The sequence below is a fragment of the Prionailurus viverrinus genome, chromosome A2 (assembly GCF_022837055.1).
Source record: "Prionailurus viverrinus isolate Anna chromosome A2, UM_Priviv_1.0, whole genome shotgun sequence".
NCBI classification, from domain to species: Eukaryota; Metazoa; Chordata; class Mammalia; order Carnivora; family Felidae; genus Prionailurus; species Prionailurus viverrinus.
The window spans coordinates 38,879,724-38,894,599 of NC_062562.1; the positions used below are offsets into that span (position 1 = coordinate 38,879,724).

The 14,876-nt window shown below is 49.3% G+C and overlaps 1 long non-coding RNA gene across 1 annotated transcript; it reads right to left on the minus strand.

Moving 5' to 3' along the window:
• Nucleotides 1-11,007: 11,007 nt before the first annotated feature.
• LOC125161197 (uncharacterized) lies at nucleotides 11,008-13,650 on the minus strand. Its single transcript, XR_007150501.1, has 3 exons — nucleotides 13,572-13,650; nucleotides 11,559-11,712; nucleotides 11,008-11,037 (listed from the first exon to the last, which is right to left on the minus strand). It is a non-coding gene; the product is annotated as an uncharacterized LOC125161197 (long non-coding RNA).
• Nucleotides 13,651-14,876: the final 1,226 nt, after the last annotated feature.

Consider the following 14,876-nt stretch of genomic DNA (forward strand, 5'->3'; position numbering starts at 1 on the left):
ACTGCTGTCAGTAGAAGTGTCTGTTCAGGGTCTGAGCACCTCAACCCAGCCTCAAAGGTAAACCCTTTGAATTCCCTTAGGCTGGATTTTGAAGAACATTTGTGAATTAGCTAGAGGGAGATGGGCCAGACAGAGAGTGGGGACAAGATTTTGGACCGAGGGAACAGCAGGAGCAGAAGCCCAGAAGTGGGAGCCATTTATCAGGGTTTCCTCTGGGAACTGTAGGGAACATGGCTTGGAAGAAACATAAGGCCAAGGAGGCATGTGGGGTATTGGTGAGAATTGCATGAAAGATCACATGGACCTCGTAGACTAAGCATTCCGACTGCTGGTTGATGAACACAGGAGGCCATGGGGTGGTGGTGTAGGGAGAGGACGTAAGGCTTGCAGGAGAGAACGTCAGATCTGTGGGGTTTGCCCAGAATCAGCTGGTGCCTATCCAGAGCCTCCCCGCCTGGCACCCTGGGACAGCTTGTTTCCCTGAGGGCTCAGGGCTCCGTTCCTGACCAAGCTGCCCCTTGCATTGTCCTTGACTGTGTAAAAGAAAATGAAACAAGACAACCTATTCTTTTTCTCTGGGAAGAGGTGCATCTCTCATGTGTCACTAAACAGGGCCAGTGGGGGGCTAGAAAAGAAGGGAGGGCACTCAGAGAAACCCAGACTCAGCAGTCTGTCAGAAGGCCACCTCAGCCCTCCTCGGCCGCTTCAAGCTGTGGTCAGCCCAGTTAACCACTGATGACCTCAGGCCTCGTCGGCACTGGGGATGAAGGACCACGGTTAACAAGCGACCTCACATGCCCATGTGTACACAGAAACCCCCGCAGAAACCAGTCTCTCGGCGGGCAGACGCCTCCTTCCTTGCTGGGGCAGCACGGACCAGCGGGAGCTCTCTCAACAGAGAGGTTTACGGGGTGTATCCAGAACTTCAACAACGCTCTAACATTGCTGCCATGTCCCTTCCAGGAACTTGTCCTAAGTAAAGAGTCAGACAAATGTAGCAGATGCTTGTTCCAGCCTCATTTGTAGGAAGAGAAAATGAAGATCAACCTCGATGTCCAGCAGTTGGGGCTAGAGTAAATTATAGCATGTCCATTCAATAGAAAATAATGTAGTCATTGAACAAGTAGGAAGTATGTGGTAGATTGCAAAAATACCCACAATCATTCTCCTTTCTCTGTGCTTGCCCTTTGCAACACGACTCTGCAGCAACTCCCATCCCAGGAATGGGGTCTCTTTCGCACCCTCCTGGCCACGTGACTCACTCTGGTCAACAGAATACAGAGAAAGGAGACAATGTGCCTATTCTGAGCTTAAGTCTTTAGAGACCTTAAGCTCTCCTGCCCTCTTGCTTGCCCTCCCCCCCCCCCACCTCATTCTCTCCCTCTCCCTCAGTCCCTCCTCTCTGTTGGGAAAACAGCCGACATGTGACCTGCCCAAGCATGTGCCCCTTATGGGACTTGGCCAGCACACCAGTATATCTGCCGTGCCCCCACTCCTGTGGGTAAGGAATGGGGTCTTTGCCTGTGGTACAAGAAAGAGGGGTGTATATAGTACGTCACCCTGCATTGGCTACCGGAAGGGTCCTGTGGCCATGGGAGACTGACACACAGTACAGACACTGATCTTGTGCATCTCTTCTATATGCGAATTAAAACACATATGTTTTTTATTTTTTTGTTGTTGTTGTTTATTTGAGAGACACAGAGAGAGAGTGCCCGTGCGAGCAGGGAAGGGGCAGAGAGAGAGAAAGAGAGAATTCCAAGGAGGCTCTGCACTGCCAGTAGCTCACAAACCATCAGATCACGACCTGAGCCAAAACCAAGAGTCAGATGCTTAACCGACTGAGCCACCCAGGCTCCCCAAAACCCACATGTTTTTTATTTTTATTTATTTTATTTTATTTTTTAATTTTTTTAACGTTTATTTATTTTTGAGACAGAGAGAGACAGAGCATAAACAGGGGAGGGTCATAGAGAGAGGGGGAGACACAGAATCTGAAACAGGCTCCAGGCTCCGAGCTGTCAGCAGAGAGCCCGACGTGGGGCTCGAACTCACGGACCGCGAGATCATGACCTGAGCCGAAGTCGGATGCTTAACCGAGTGAGCCACCCAGGTGCCCCATGTTTTTTTAAAACACATATGTATGTTGTTCTAACCAACACCTTGTATGTTGAGTCCTCCCTCGTGACTCTGAACCTCTAGCAGGTGCAGGGGGCCAGGCCTGGGTTCTCTTCTGGTGGTTGGCATTGCTGTGATCTTTGCCGTCCTCACCATCCGAATCTTTACTTGGGACGGGTAGCTGTGTCTTCCTACTCAGTATTCTCTCTCCATGTCTCAGAATCCTGCCACCACCACGTGCACAAGCTCAAGCCAGCTGTTGGAGGATGAGAGGCCACATGGGGGGGAGCCCAGTTGTATCAACTGACGCCATCCCTAGACCAGCCTCCAACCAGCTGACCCTCCGACACGTGTGAGGCTGGCCAACTTCCACAGAACCCCCGGCAGCCATAGCTGATCGCAGACACATCAGTGCACCCGGCCAAGACCTGAAAACCATCTACCTGGTCTGATGACTTATAAGCAATAATAGTAAACACGAATTTTTATTTTTATTTATTTATAAAAACTTTTTTAACGTTTATTTTTGAGAGAGACAGAGACAGCACAAGAGCAGGGGAGGGACAGAGGGAGAGGGAAACACAGAATCCAAAGCAGGCTCCAGGCCCTGAGCTCTCAACACAGAGCCCAACACAAGGCTCGAACTCACAAGCCTTAAGATCATGACCTGAGCCGACGACGGACACGTAACCGACTGAGCCACCCGGGAGCCCCCATAAATACTAATTTTTAAAATCCAGCTGTTCTCAAAGTGTCGTCTGGTGACTACAGAAGGTCCCTGACCCTATTAAAGTCTCTACAAAGTCAAACCTCATTTTGTAACGCTGTGAAGACGATAGTTGCCTTTTTGCTCTGACTCACGAGCGTACAATGGAGTTTTTCAGAAGTCACATGGCATGTAATGACATCATTACCATGATGGCTCGTGGAATATGTGCTGTCGTATTCTTGCCTTAAAAATTTTGTTTTCAGGCGTGCCTGGGTGGCTCAGTCGGTTAAGCGTCCGACTTCACCTCAGGTCATGATCTCACTGTTCTTGGGTTTGAGCCCCGCATCGGGCTCTGTGACGACAGCTCAGAGCCTGGAGCCTGCTTAGATTCTATGTCTCCTTCTCTTGCTGCCCCTCCCCTGCTCATGCTTTGTCTCTCTCTGTCTCTCAAAAATAAATAAATGCCAAAAAAAATTTTTTTTAATAAATAAAAATTTTGTTTTCATTTCCAATATAGTGAATATCGATAGCTATAGCTGGCAAAAGCGAAAGTTCTTTGAGGTATTTAATGATTTTAAAAGTGTAAAAATGTCTTGAAACCAAAAGTATGTGAGGACCACTGTGTTAAACCACGAGGTTTGAGGCTAAGTTATTAAGCAGGAGTATATATTTGATACAGAGTAGAGGCATGTGATCAACATGGAATGAGGTTTATATCATTGGGTCTTTGAAAACACTGCAAGGGTGCCTCTTTTGTTTGAAAGCTTTCATACAAAAATATGCATATAACCAAAATGTTCATGGTGATCATCTTTTCTATAATTATCCATATTTTCTCATTTTTTGTAAGAAATTTATTGCTCATGTTAGAAAAAAACAGCCTTAAAAACAAAACATGTGGGGATGCCTGAGTGGCTCAGTCGGTTAAGGGTCCAACTCTGGCTCAGGTCATGATCTCATGGTCCGTGGGTTCAAGCCCCGTGTCGTGCTCTGGGCTGACAGCTCAGAGCCTGGAGCCTGCTTCGGATTCTGTCTCCCTCTCTCTCTGCCCTTCCCTTCCTTGCGCTCTGACTCTCTGTCTCTCAAAAAGAAATAAACATTAAAATAAAATAAAAACAACCACATATGAACAAACAAACAAAAAGACCCCAGACTCTTAAATCCAGAGGAGAAACTGGAGGTTCCCTGAGGGGGAGGGGCTGGGGGCTGGAGGAAAAAGATAAAGAGGATTAAGAGGTACCAACCTCCGGGTGTGCAATAAGTAAGTCACAGAGATGACAAGGAACAGCATAGGGAATATGGTCAATAATGTTGTAATAACACTGCATGGTGACAGATGGGGACTGCACTTAGCATGGTGAGCACTGAATAATGGATAGAATTGTTGAATCAATATGTTGTACACCTGAAACTAATATCACATTGTATGTCACACATACTTCAGTAATTAAAAAGAAAGTTAGCTTGTCCAAATAGTCTTTGTGTTGCTGTTGAGACATAGTAGACATACAGCATTATATTAGCTGTAGGTGTATAACCTAGCGATTGCATATCTGTACGTGCCTATGGTCTCTAGAAAGAAAAGACAGCACACTCTCTCTTTCGCTATGACCATGACCCTCCCATGGCAGGGTTTCGGTGGACGGACATGGGTGAGTTAGAGGACTGCCTTCTGCCACCCTTTTCACGCCCATCCAGAGAATTCAGCAAAGGGACCCGGAGTTGCCACGTCTCCAACGTCCAGGGGCAGTCCGGTCAGACTTGTCTTGCTGCCCCCTTTTCCAATAACAAATGAACATGCTAATTCCCAGAGGGAGAAGCCCACTCCAAGATGCCCCCAAACAAGAAATGAGCAAGAGCCATTTCATATTCCTGTGTGCACAAATCCTCCACAAGTTGACTGCATTCCCGCAGCGGTTGCCTAGGGAACACCAGTGACATAAAGGAGATGTGAGGACACACTAAATAACTTTAGCAACTATTTACATTTGGCAAATGCGGCCAGGGGCAGGGCCCTGTGTGCCTCCCTGTGGAAAAGACAGAGAAGGAAGGAAACCCCCAGAAGGAATGGGAGCCAGCCAAGCAGGGCAGCAGAGGTAGAATAAGTGAGGGAGGGGAGCTCTTAACTCTTTCATGGCCCCTCCTCTAAGCGTGCTGAGGCCAGAGGTAAGCAACGGTGAGAGCCAGTAGGGTCCCAAAGCTTTGTGCGTTCAGGGCGATGTGACCAGAGGGCAGAAAACCCCAGAGAGGGGTGACCAGGGATGGCTCCCCCTACTCACACCCTGCAGTGCCCCCCCCCACCATCTTGCCCCCATTTTTACCACCTTGGGAGACAGATGGCAGGATGGGCTGTGAGGCTTCGGGGCTCTGCATCGCTGAGGTGGTTAATTGGGATCCTTTTCACCTGACAGGTGAGAAGTCTGAGAGAGCCACAGGGGGTCCGCTCTCTGTCAAACCAGCTCCTTCTCTCAACTGTCTCCTCTCATTAGAGCTGAGCCCTTCCCACAGAGCCCCAGGGGGGGGGAGGCAAATGAGCGGAGCCATCCCCGCTGTGGCCTAGAAATTGGAGCGACTGTCACCGGGCTTGGCAGGGCTCCTTAGGTGAGGTCCTGCATGGCTCCCAAGAGCCCCGAGCTCCCCCTGTCTGGGTGGGATGGAGAAAGACCCAGAAGAGAGGCCAGCAGGGGCCCAGACGGAGCCTGGCTTTTCTCACCGCAAAGTTCTAGTCACATTGAATTATATCAGAAATGATTGACTCCTTTATTCACCACCCCCTCTTGCTTCCAGTCCCCTAGCCCTCTCCACTTTGACCACATCTGTGGGCTGCACTGAAACAGAGCCAATATAAACGAAAACAAAGCAAACCCTGGCAGCCGGTGAGGGCAGGGACGTCCCACCCATCTGGGCAGTCCACATGCGGGGACTGGACTGCCAAGGCGCACCTCCTGCTCATACAAGTGCTGTGTGGAGTCATTAAGGAGCCTGGGGTTGGGCAGGCCAGGGCGAGTGAAGAGTGCGCATACCCATGTGGGCTAATTGGAGAGGAAGAGAGAAGGACTCTCCCAAGTGAGCACTAAAACGTGTGCAGACTGAACGATCCTCTCGAGCAGGATGGCGGTCGGCTGGCAGTGTCCCACAATGTGGCTGCTATCATTTGTCTTCCAAATTGTTTCCCAGTCTGAATGGCTGCTGGACACCTCGGCTTCCATGGATGTATGCATAAAGACATGCCACTTAAACCATGCAGGATTTGTTTTTGTTTTTGTTTTTTATGGAAGTGTTCAGAGCTGGCAAAAGCAGAGGAGAGAGACAGACACTCTAGTAGGTTGTTGGTGAGGATGACAACTGGCTGACATTTCTGGAGGCCGGTGTGGGCTCCATGTGTCCATGCGGGAGACACAGTCACCACGGGGCTAGGAAGTCTGGGATTCTACAGCCTTGGATGTTTTCTCTGCATTGAAAATGCACTCTCACTGCTGGTGCTGGTGGAGTTGAAAAACCACCATTCTCCAGAGTCCCAAACCTCTACTGGTCCCAGCTCCTGGTGGCCAGCAAATCCCATCATCACCTGGGAGAAATAAATGGGATGTTCTGTGGGATACACTCGCTTGGAAAGGTCACACCGCAAGGTGGCTTAAGCCCTCCGAGCATTAGTTTACAGAATGCTCCTCTTCAGGTGACAACTATGGTCCCTTGACTCCAGAAATGCCACCATGAACTGGGACAGGTACTGGTATTAGCTACACAGTACCCAGCACCCAGAACCCCTTCTCTCCTTGATGTTTCTGCCCCGTGAGACATCTGGTTTACCACGCTACACGCTATCCCCTATGATGAGGTCCCTGAAACCAGACCACCGTCCGGCTATCTAAATTCGTTAGTCTTCTCAGTGGATGTCAGACCCGAAGGTGGACCAGTTGGGAGGCTTAGATTTCTCAGAGGTCGTAAACAGACAACCCGCAAAAGTTCTCATCTAATTCTGGGCACTTGGTCATTGAAATTCTTGTTCTTACACAGCCAAAACACCATTACATGAGCTTAGAACATGACAGGATTATGCAGACAAATGTATCAGCAATGCGCCCCTCTGGGAGGTGGGATTAAACTGATTTTCTGCCTTTTGCCTGTTTCCTTGCACTCTGAGGTACTTTATGCACTTCCAAGTGACTTTGAATCTATTATTCCATGGCTGTAGGAGCTCAGATGCAAAAATGGCCCCAACTATCTCCCTCCCTGTATGCACACCCCTTTGCAATGTGACTTTGCAGCCTCTGCCGTTAAGAGATGGAGTCTGGTCCCCCACCCCTTGAATCGGGGTGAGGCTTGTCTCTTGCTTTGACCAAAAGAATTCGGCAGCAGGGACAATGTAACTGGCTTAAGTCGAAGCTTCAAGAGGCTGTAGAATTTGGCTTTCTGTCTTGTATTCCACAGACCCCTGGGACTAGCCTGGTGGAGAATGACAGATCCGTGGAGAAAGACTGTCTCAGCTGGGCCAGCCTACACTGGCAGCTGTCCCCTGGTGCGTGAGTTACCCAGCCCAAGCTGAAGAACTGCCTAGCTGAACCCAGCCCAAACTGCTGATTCTCAGAATTGTGAGCTTCTAAGCCACCGTCGTTATGGACCACTAGCTTTGGGTGCTTCTTTTTACGCAGCGAGAGCTGATACCGTGAGCTCCCAAACTAAGTGGGACAGGTATAATTTTAACCAGTTTGGAAATCAAAACAGGCTGGCACAGGACTGGATGTTTTATTCAAGGCCTCAAGGCCAAGTCGTAGTAGATTGAGAATTTGAACCCAGGTGTCCTGCCGGTTTATTTTCTCACGTGCATTTAAACGCATTTCTCATGTGTATTTTCTCATCAGCATGGTAAACGCGTGAGAGACTTCTGGACAGCAGCCCTTAAAAGTCCCTCCTGAGCGAGCCCGCTGCATTTTGGGGGCATCTGTCCGATATCACCTGCTGCCACAACACCTCACCGCCCTGCCTGGCCTCCAACCCTCCGCGGGCAGCACAGCCACACATCAACCATCAATAATCAGCCAGCTGGCAATGCCAGCTCGCAATCTGCAAGGCTCAAGCGGCTCCCATCCGGCCGCCCTCTCTTCTGCAAGAGCAAAGGCAGCAGTCTGAAGAACATGGAACATTTCTTTTGAGCCACACTGAATGGGATCAGTGGGTGGGCCTGTCCACTTGTCGGCATCCGTTGGAGATCAAAGCCAACACAAGACGGAGCAGACCCAAGAGGAGGAAGGAGGGGAAAAGCCCCCCTCAACCCACTCCAAACCTGGCCAGGCCTTCTAAGGGGTGGATGTGGTAACAATCCAGATCGAAATGCCACCCCTCCCCAAGGAGCCCAGAGGAGAAAGGATGAGAAGGAAATAGAATGGTTGGGGGTGGAGGGTAGGAAGAGGAAGCAACCGAAAACACAAAGGAAGGAAGGAGGGCAATCGGAGGAAGAACTCCACCCTCTAGTAGCTTCAAAGCAGGCCTTCAGGGCAACAACAGGAGGGCGGGCGGCCCAGGAGGAGACAGCTGCACACAGGTCCTGGCTGGGCGCACTGGCACCCTCGGCTGCCAGCTGGAGGGAAAACAGGCCAGCCTGGCTACGGAAGGGAGAGGGCTGGTGCTTGTTTCTTTCCTCGGAAGAGCTGGAGAGAACAGAGCCCAGCCCCGTGAACCTGGCCAGGCCCAATTTCCTCCCACAAGGAGAATTCTTTCCTGTGCTTGGGAAACACACCTGGCTAGGATTCTCATGCCATGGGCCAGGAGCTCAGAGCTTTCTGCCCAGCGGATAGTCCCTAGGGGAAATAAAACGCTTGGCTGAAACAATACACTTTGATGTCAAAACGCGTTGGCAGGAGACAAGTAACAAGCACTAAATGCCTGCTCAATGTGCCATGAGTCAGTAGCACTCAGAGCACTAGTGACGGCAAGAATGGTAACAGTAATAATAATGGCCGCCATTTAATGAGCACGCACTAGGTGCCGGGCATGGTTTTATTGCCTCCTCACAACAACTCGATGGGTTTGGTGTGGGAGACCCCCTGGTCATGCCCTCCACCTCCCGCCCTCACATACAACGAGGCCCAACATCCACCACCAGCTCCCGCCATCTCTGGGCCTCCTCACCAGTGGGATTCAGGTCTGGTCACCCAGTGTAGTCAGTTGCTTGATAACACACTTGGTGTGCCTGCCTCCCTGCCCTATCTCCCTTCCTTGTCCCCTACTAGTGGTTCCTGGGATCACCCATCCGAATAAACTCCCTGTGCTAGAATCCTTTCCCCAAGGTTGATTTCTGGGGGAATCCAACATACAGGGGTGATAGCCCCATTTTACAGATGAGAAAACTATGGCTTAAACGTTCCAGAGAACCTACCAGGGCGTGCCTGACTCAAAGTGCTTGTAATGACTATTCTCTCCTACAATCACTATAATTTGTGCTGAATCCTTTGGGAGCCAAGGAGACATCAGCTCAGGCCAGGAAACCCTGAAAGGGCGCCCCCCCCACCCCCGCCCTGAGAGCTGCTTCTGGCAGGTGGGTCTAGAGTCTCCTGAGGAGACTTGATCTTGGCCCCATTGGTTAAGAAGACACTGGGCCCCACTGGTTAAGAAGGCTTTGGCATCGGGAGACCTGAGTTTTCCTTCTGGAGGAGCCCAGTAGGAGTTCTATGGCCCGGGGCAAGTCCCTGAACCTCTCCAACACTCCGGTAAAGGGAGGCTACAGTGGCTGCCCCGTAAGGCGGCAACCAGCCTCAGTCTGCCCCTCACTTGTCCTCTTAAGCCTTCCCTCGGTCTTGTGTATAGTTGAGGTGTGTTGTGTCAGGCGGATGGAATGAAAACATGAAGGTGATGCACTGGGCAGGGGTCCTGATTCAGGGTCAGGAATTCTCCTTCCTCTCTGGGCTTGTGTGTAATGTGGTTGATCTCAGCCCCTGAAGACATTTAAATAGTGACAGCACCGTAAAAACCAATCTGATGCCAGAGCACTCCATGGAGACTCCCGGGGCCCAATTAACTTTCCACATTAAGCCAGCCCCACAGGGGCTCCAGAAACGCCCAGCTTTTACAAAAGGCCTCCCAAGCTCGGAGGCCAGGGGTAGCTGGAGGCCCAGCTGTGGGCCACTGCCCAAAATGCTGGAGACCACTTCTTAAGGAGAAGACATAGGTCAAAGAGCCCTGAAATGTGAAGGGACAGTTTTGGATACCGGACCAGTGGTTCTCCACCCATGGGGCGTGGCTCCCTGGAGTGTCTCAGACCCTTCGTTAGGGAGCTGCCTGTGCCAGAGACCTCCCACCTGCCCCTCCAGATCCACCCGCCATCTTCTCCCGCTCCACTCTGTCGGGAAGGCTGCCCCATAGAGAATGTATCCGCAGCCTCCTTTGCCCTCTGGCTTCCGATGAGTGCTGTCAAGACACTGGAGGGTGGAAGGATGGAAAGGTTGGGGAATTTATCCTCGTGCTGGGTCACCACAAGTTAACAATGTCGTTCTAGCCCCAGCTACACTCCTCTGGCACGCTTTTCCATCTGGCAGCTCTCCCCAGCTGCAGGTAAAATCCCTTACCCCCTTGTTCTTGTAGGCTCGGGGTGCACCAGCTCCTGGCTGGTAGCCCTGGAGCACCGACCAAGCTCTTGATGTTTCCCTAAACCCTCTAGACACCTTGGTCAACGGTCCTCTTATTAAACTCTCTTCAATTAACCTGTGTGAGTGTGTCATCGGTTTCCTGCCGAGACCCAGACACAGCCACCAAATTTGTAACAGGGTGTCAGGTTTATTTTTACCACAACAAAGCTTAAAGACTGTCATCATGACGTGCGCCTGTTTCAACGCCCAGCTGAGCGGGTCATGCGGTACATCTGCTAAAAGGCCATTTGGCTGCAAATAATAGAAAACTGGGTTCACACTGGCTTAAACAGAGAGGGGGGTTATTTTCTCAGATAACAGAAAGGCTGGAGGTAGGCAGCTGCCGACATGGATTTTAATGATTTCTGGGCCAACCTCTATTATTCACGCGGGCTTTGTCTTGGGACACAAGATGGCTGCTTCAGCTGCAGGCAACTCATCCATGCCCAGGCCAGGAATAAATTGGCCATCGGAAAAAGTCATCATCAGTTATTTCTGTGCAGGAAAGAGAAAGATTTCCCAAAGCCCCCTTCCCCACCCCAGCATATTCTCACTTACAGGTTGGATCTGTGTAGCCAATCTCCATAGCTGCAAGGGAGGCGAAGAGAGGAATTATCTGGAATTCTATTCTCCACACAGGGAGAGGGCAAGGGAAAAGGAGACTGGAAACTACATGAGGGTAAACTACATGAGGGTAAAATAAAACCTACAGTGAGGTCCCCCAGGTGTACCAAAAAATAACATAGCTACAACATGGAATGAAGAGCACTACTCCAGGTCAAGCTAGACTTACCATCTTCCATTTCCTGTGTTTACTCTGGAGCAAGTGAGACTTTTGCTGGTTGAGGCAATAAATGACCCTATTCAGCCAGCAACCTTGTCCCTTCAAGGATGCTACCAAAAACCCTGAGTATTTTTACAGTGTGGCCCTATCGGCCCACAAAAAGTTGGAGCAATTGATGTTTTCCCAGTACTCAGCATCAAATTCCAGGCTTCCCCTACAGCTGCATAACACAGAAGTTTGGGGCTCAGGGCAGAATCATCTGGATTGCCCATCTGAGGGGCTGAAAATGGTATCAAAACTAGGTTCCCACCCTCTAGCTCCTCACCTCCATGAGAATGCTGTCATGTCTCCTCAACCTTCAAATGTATCTTGTATGCTAAGCAAGTTGATGCTTCCTCCCGTGTTTTTGCTGCAACTCTGCCTTCCCTTGGCACTCTGCTCAGATATCTAATCATAGGGACCATTTGGCCAACACATCACTGTAAAATGACACCAGACCAGTTGTTATTTTCTTCTTTATGCTCATCTATCCCTTCTCACTTTCCTGACAATGAACATGTATGTTGTATGATGCGAAATCATTTTCTTTTTTAGATTTATATACATACACATATATATGTATATATATATGTACACATATATATATACATATATATGTGTATATATATGTATACACACACACACACACACACACACACACACACACATATATATATATAGTTTTGGAGACGAAAAGCAATGGAGTGTCCCTGCAAAGTCCTTTCCCACTTAATTTCGGAGCCTATGTGTATTTCAATGGAAATACAATCCATATGTTTGCTTCATTCATACATCCTCATGCACACAGCTCTAAGAGCAAGCTGATTGATGGCCACAGGCCCTCAAGACTTTTTGAAGGATTTCTTTTTCCTCAAAAAAGAGAAAGCTGCCTTTGGCAGCAGCAGCAGGAGCTTGCCTGCCAAATGTCTGAGAGTGAGTCACAATACAGAAGCCAAAGGTCCAGAGAAGTAGACGAAGGATCAGGTATCAGCCTTCTCCAGAAAGGAGGCTCACAGCTCTTTTCCATATCCAATATTTATTAAACACCTACCATTTATGGGGTGCAGTGTTGGGGGTGGGGAGCAGGGAAACTACAAAAATGACACATCTATGCATTCCCTTCCAGGAGTTACCACTTTTACTGGGGTCAGCAAATTTCTCTGCAAAAGGCCAGATAGTAGATACTCTGCCTTTACAGGCCAGAAGGCCTACGTGGCAAATTCACAACTCTGCCGTGGTAGCATGAAGGCAATCGTAGGCAACACACGAATGAATGAGGGTGGTTGTATCCCAGTACATTTTGTGTTTTGATACACAAAAACAGAGGTGGGGTCCATTTGGCCCACAGGCCACAGCGTGCCGACCCCTGGTCTAGATGAAAACACATGAAATTGTTGGCAATGTCACGTGGTCCCATCTAATGGTTGGGGAGATTAAATAAACACAGACAACTCTAACACGAAGAAGAAAGTACAAGAGGCCATAATCATGATTTTGTTTCCCGGATGGTTCTTCTGAAACGATCATCTGAGGTAGCTAATGACTCTAGCCGGGTGACCCCCGGCTACCCCACCTAGCACCTGAAATGCACTAAATCAACCTCTATTTTTATATGAAATATGCAACTCTGGGTTGCTGCTAAAATTACATAGGTGCCTTATAGCATTCTTGGAAGGGAGAGGATTGACTCCTTTGAGGATGAGAAGCAGAGGAGTAACTGTTGTTAAACAGGCTGGGTCCCTGCAGGTCTTGTCACAGCCTTTGACATGCTAATGAGCTCCTTGAAGTCCTCTGATGGAGATGTAGCATGAAGCAGCTCCCCAGCTGATTTGTTCCAGGAAGATCTTTGTATAAGCAAAACATCCCTGACTGTGGTTCTAGAAACTACCCTGTGGAAATATCTTTACCCAAGGTGTTTCTAAGAAGACCAGCTTCCTCTCCTGACAGATCTCATGTGACTATCCTATGTCGCTAAGAACAAGAGTGAAAGAAGGTAGGTAAGACAAAGGTTCCAGCTCTTTGCCGGACACCTGTCCTGGACCCAGAGGAGAGGTTAACCGAGGCTGGTCCCTGAGCAGCACTGATTGGATAACTGCCACTTTCCATTTCCTGCTTTAAGGGATGTAATTTGACACCCAGACTTGAACCTTTCTGGGAGAATTCCTATAATGACATTATGACATCTTGTGGCCGTTTAGAGGAACCCACACTATTCCCCTTGGGTTTTGATCCTGAAGGAGAAAAACCCTAGTTAAAGGTCACCACCCAAAGGAGCCCCAGGAGGATGTCCTCCCTTTACCTGCTCCTCATTGGCCAACTGGTTCCATTTCTATCATTCAGTGTCTTGCTACTCAAAGCGTGGGCCTCGGACCAGTGGGACCAACAGCAGTGCATATTCTCAGGCACCCCACCCCCACCCCCCAGAGCATCAGAATCACAATCAGCATTGTCATAAGAGCTCTGGGGATTGGAGTACACAGCAAAGTTGGAGGAGCATCTTACTGGTAGACCTGTTTGTGGGTGAATGAGAGTTTTGCTTCTGTTTTCAGGAATGGGAAGAAAAAGGAAGCACCAAAGGCTGGCAGACAGTGTTAAGCTTCATGTTCTTTGGTATAGTTCTAACTAGTTCATTGTTTCCAGGGATTTGCAAGGGCCCTTGGATAAGGTAAATAATTCTATTTTGTTATTTTCCTAGTATTTATTAGATATTGTTGCCAGACCCCACACTCAGTATTCTACTGGCAGTACTTTACTTAATTCCCACTGACATTGCTGTAGAAACTATTACTGGCTGGATTTTATGGATGAGGAACCTAAGGCTTAGAGGGGAGGTTGACTTGCAGATGTTGGTCTTTGCTCAGTCCCCACAACTCACTAGAGGTAGGATAAAGGAAGATCAAAGGTATAAACAAGAAGAAAGGAAACACCAGCGAACGGGGAACATCAGCCCAGTGTCAGAAGACAGAGAAAGGACAGACAAGTGACAATGGATGTGGATCTCAGCCTTCTCCTCAGTCCTAAGTGCCCATGAGAGGAAGCCAACACGAAGCAGAGATGACGCTCTGCAGAATCTTGGAAGTTTCAAGAATGGGAAGTACCAGGTACCTCTGGAGGCAGGCATGGGGGGTGGCGTTGAAACAGGAATGTGGGTTGAAAGTGGGTGCAAACTTAGATCCCCAGCCCCCTTCTCCAGGCCCACATTGCCAGGCAAGCATCGAGCTCTGTAGCTGCCAACAGGAAGGCAAATCTTGAGAGACAGGCGACGCTGGGCACTGTGGCTTGGGGGCCACCAGACCCCACTCACGTAGAAATGAGGAGCTGTACTGAAACCAGGGAGTCAGTGAATGTCCACCAGCAAAGAGTGATGCTCAGTCCTCTTCTACCAACTCAGCTCCAGAATGCCCACTGTCTAGCTTATCAGTATCCTGCCTCCATCCCCAACACACACACACACACACACAAACACACACAAACACACACAGAACACCCCATGAAGATAAATCAGTTTTCTTTTCCAGGGAAGCTGACTGAGCCAAAAGCAAAGACCTAGAGAATTTGATATTTGGGGCCCTTAGAAAAAAAAACATGTCTGTCTACCTCTCAC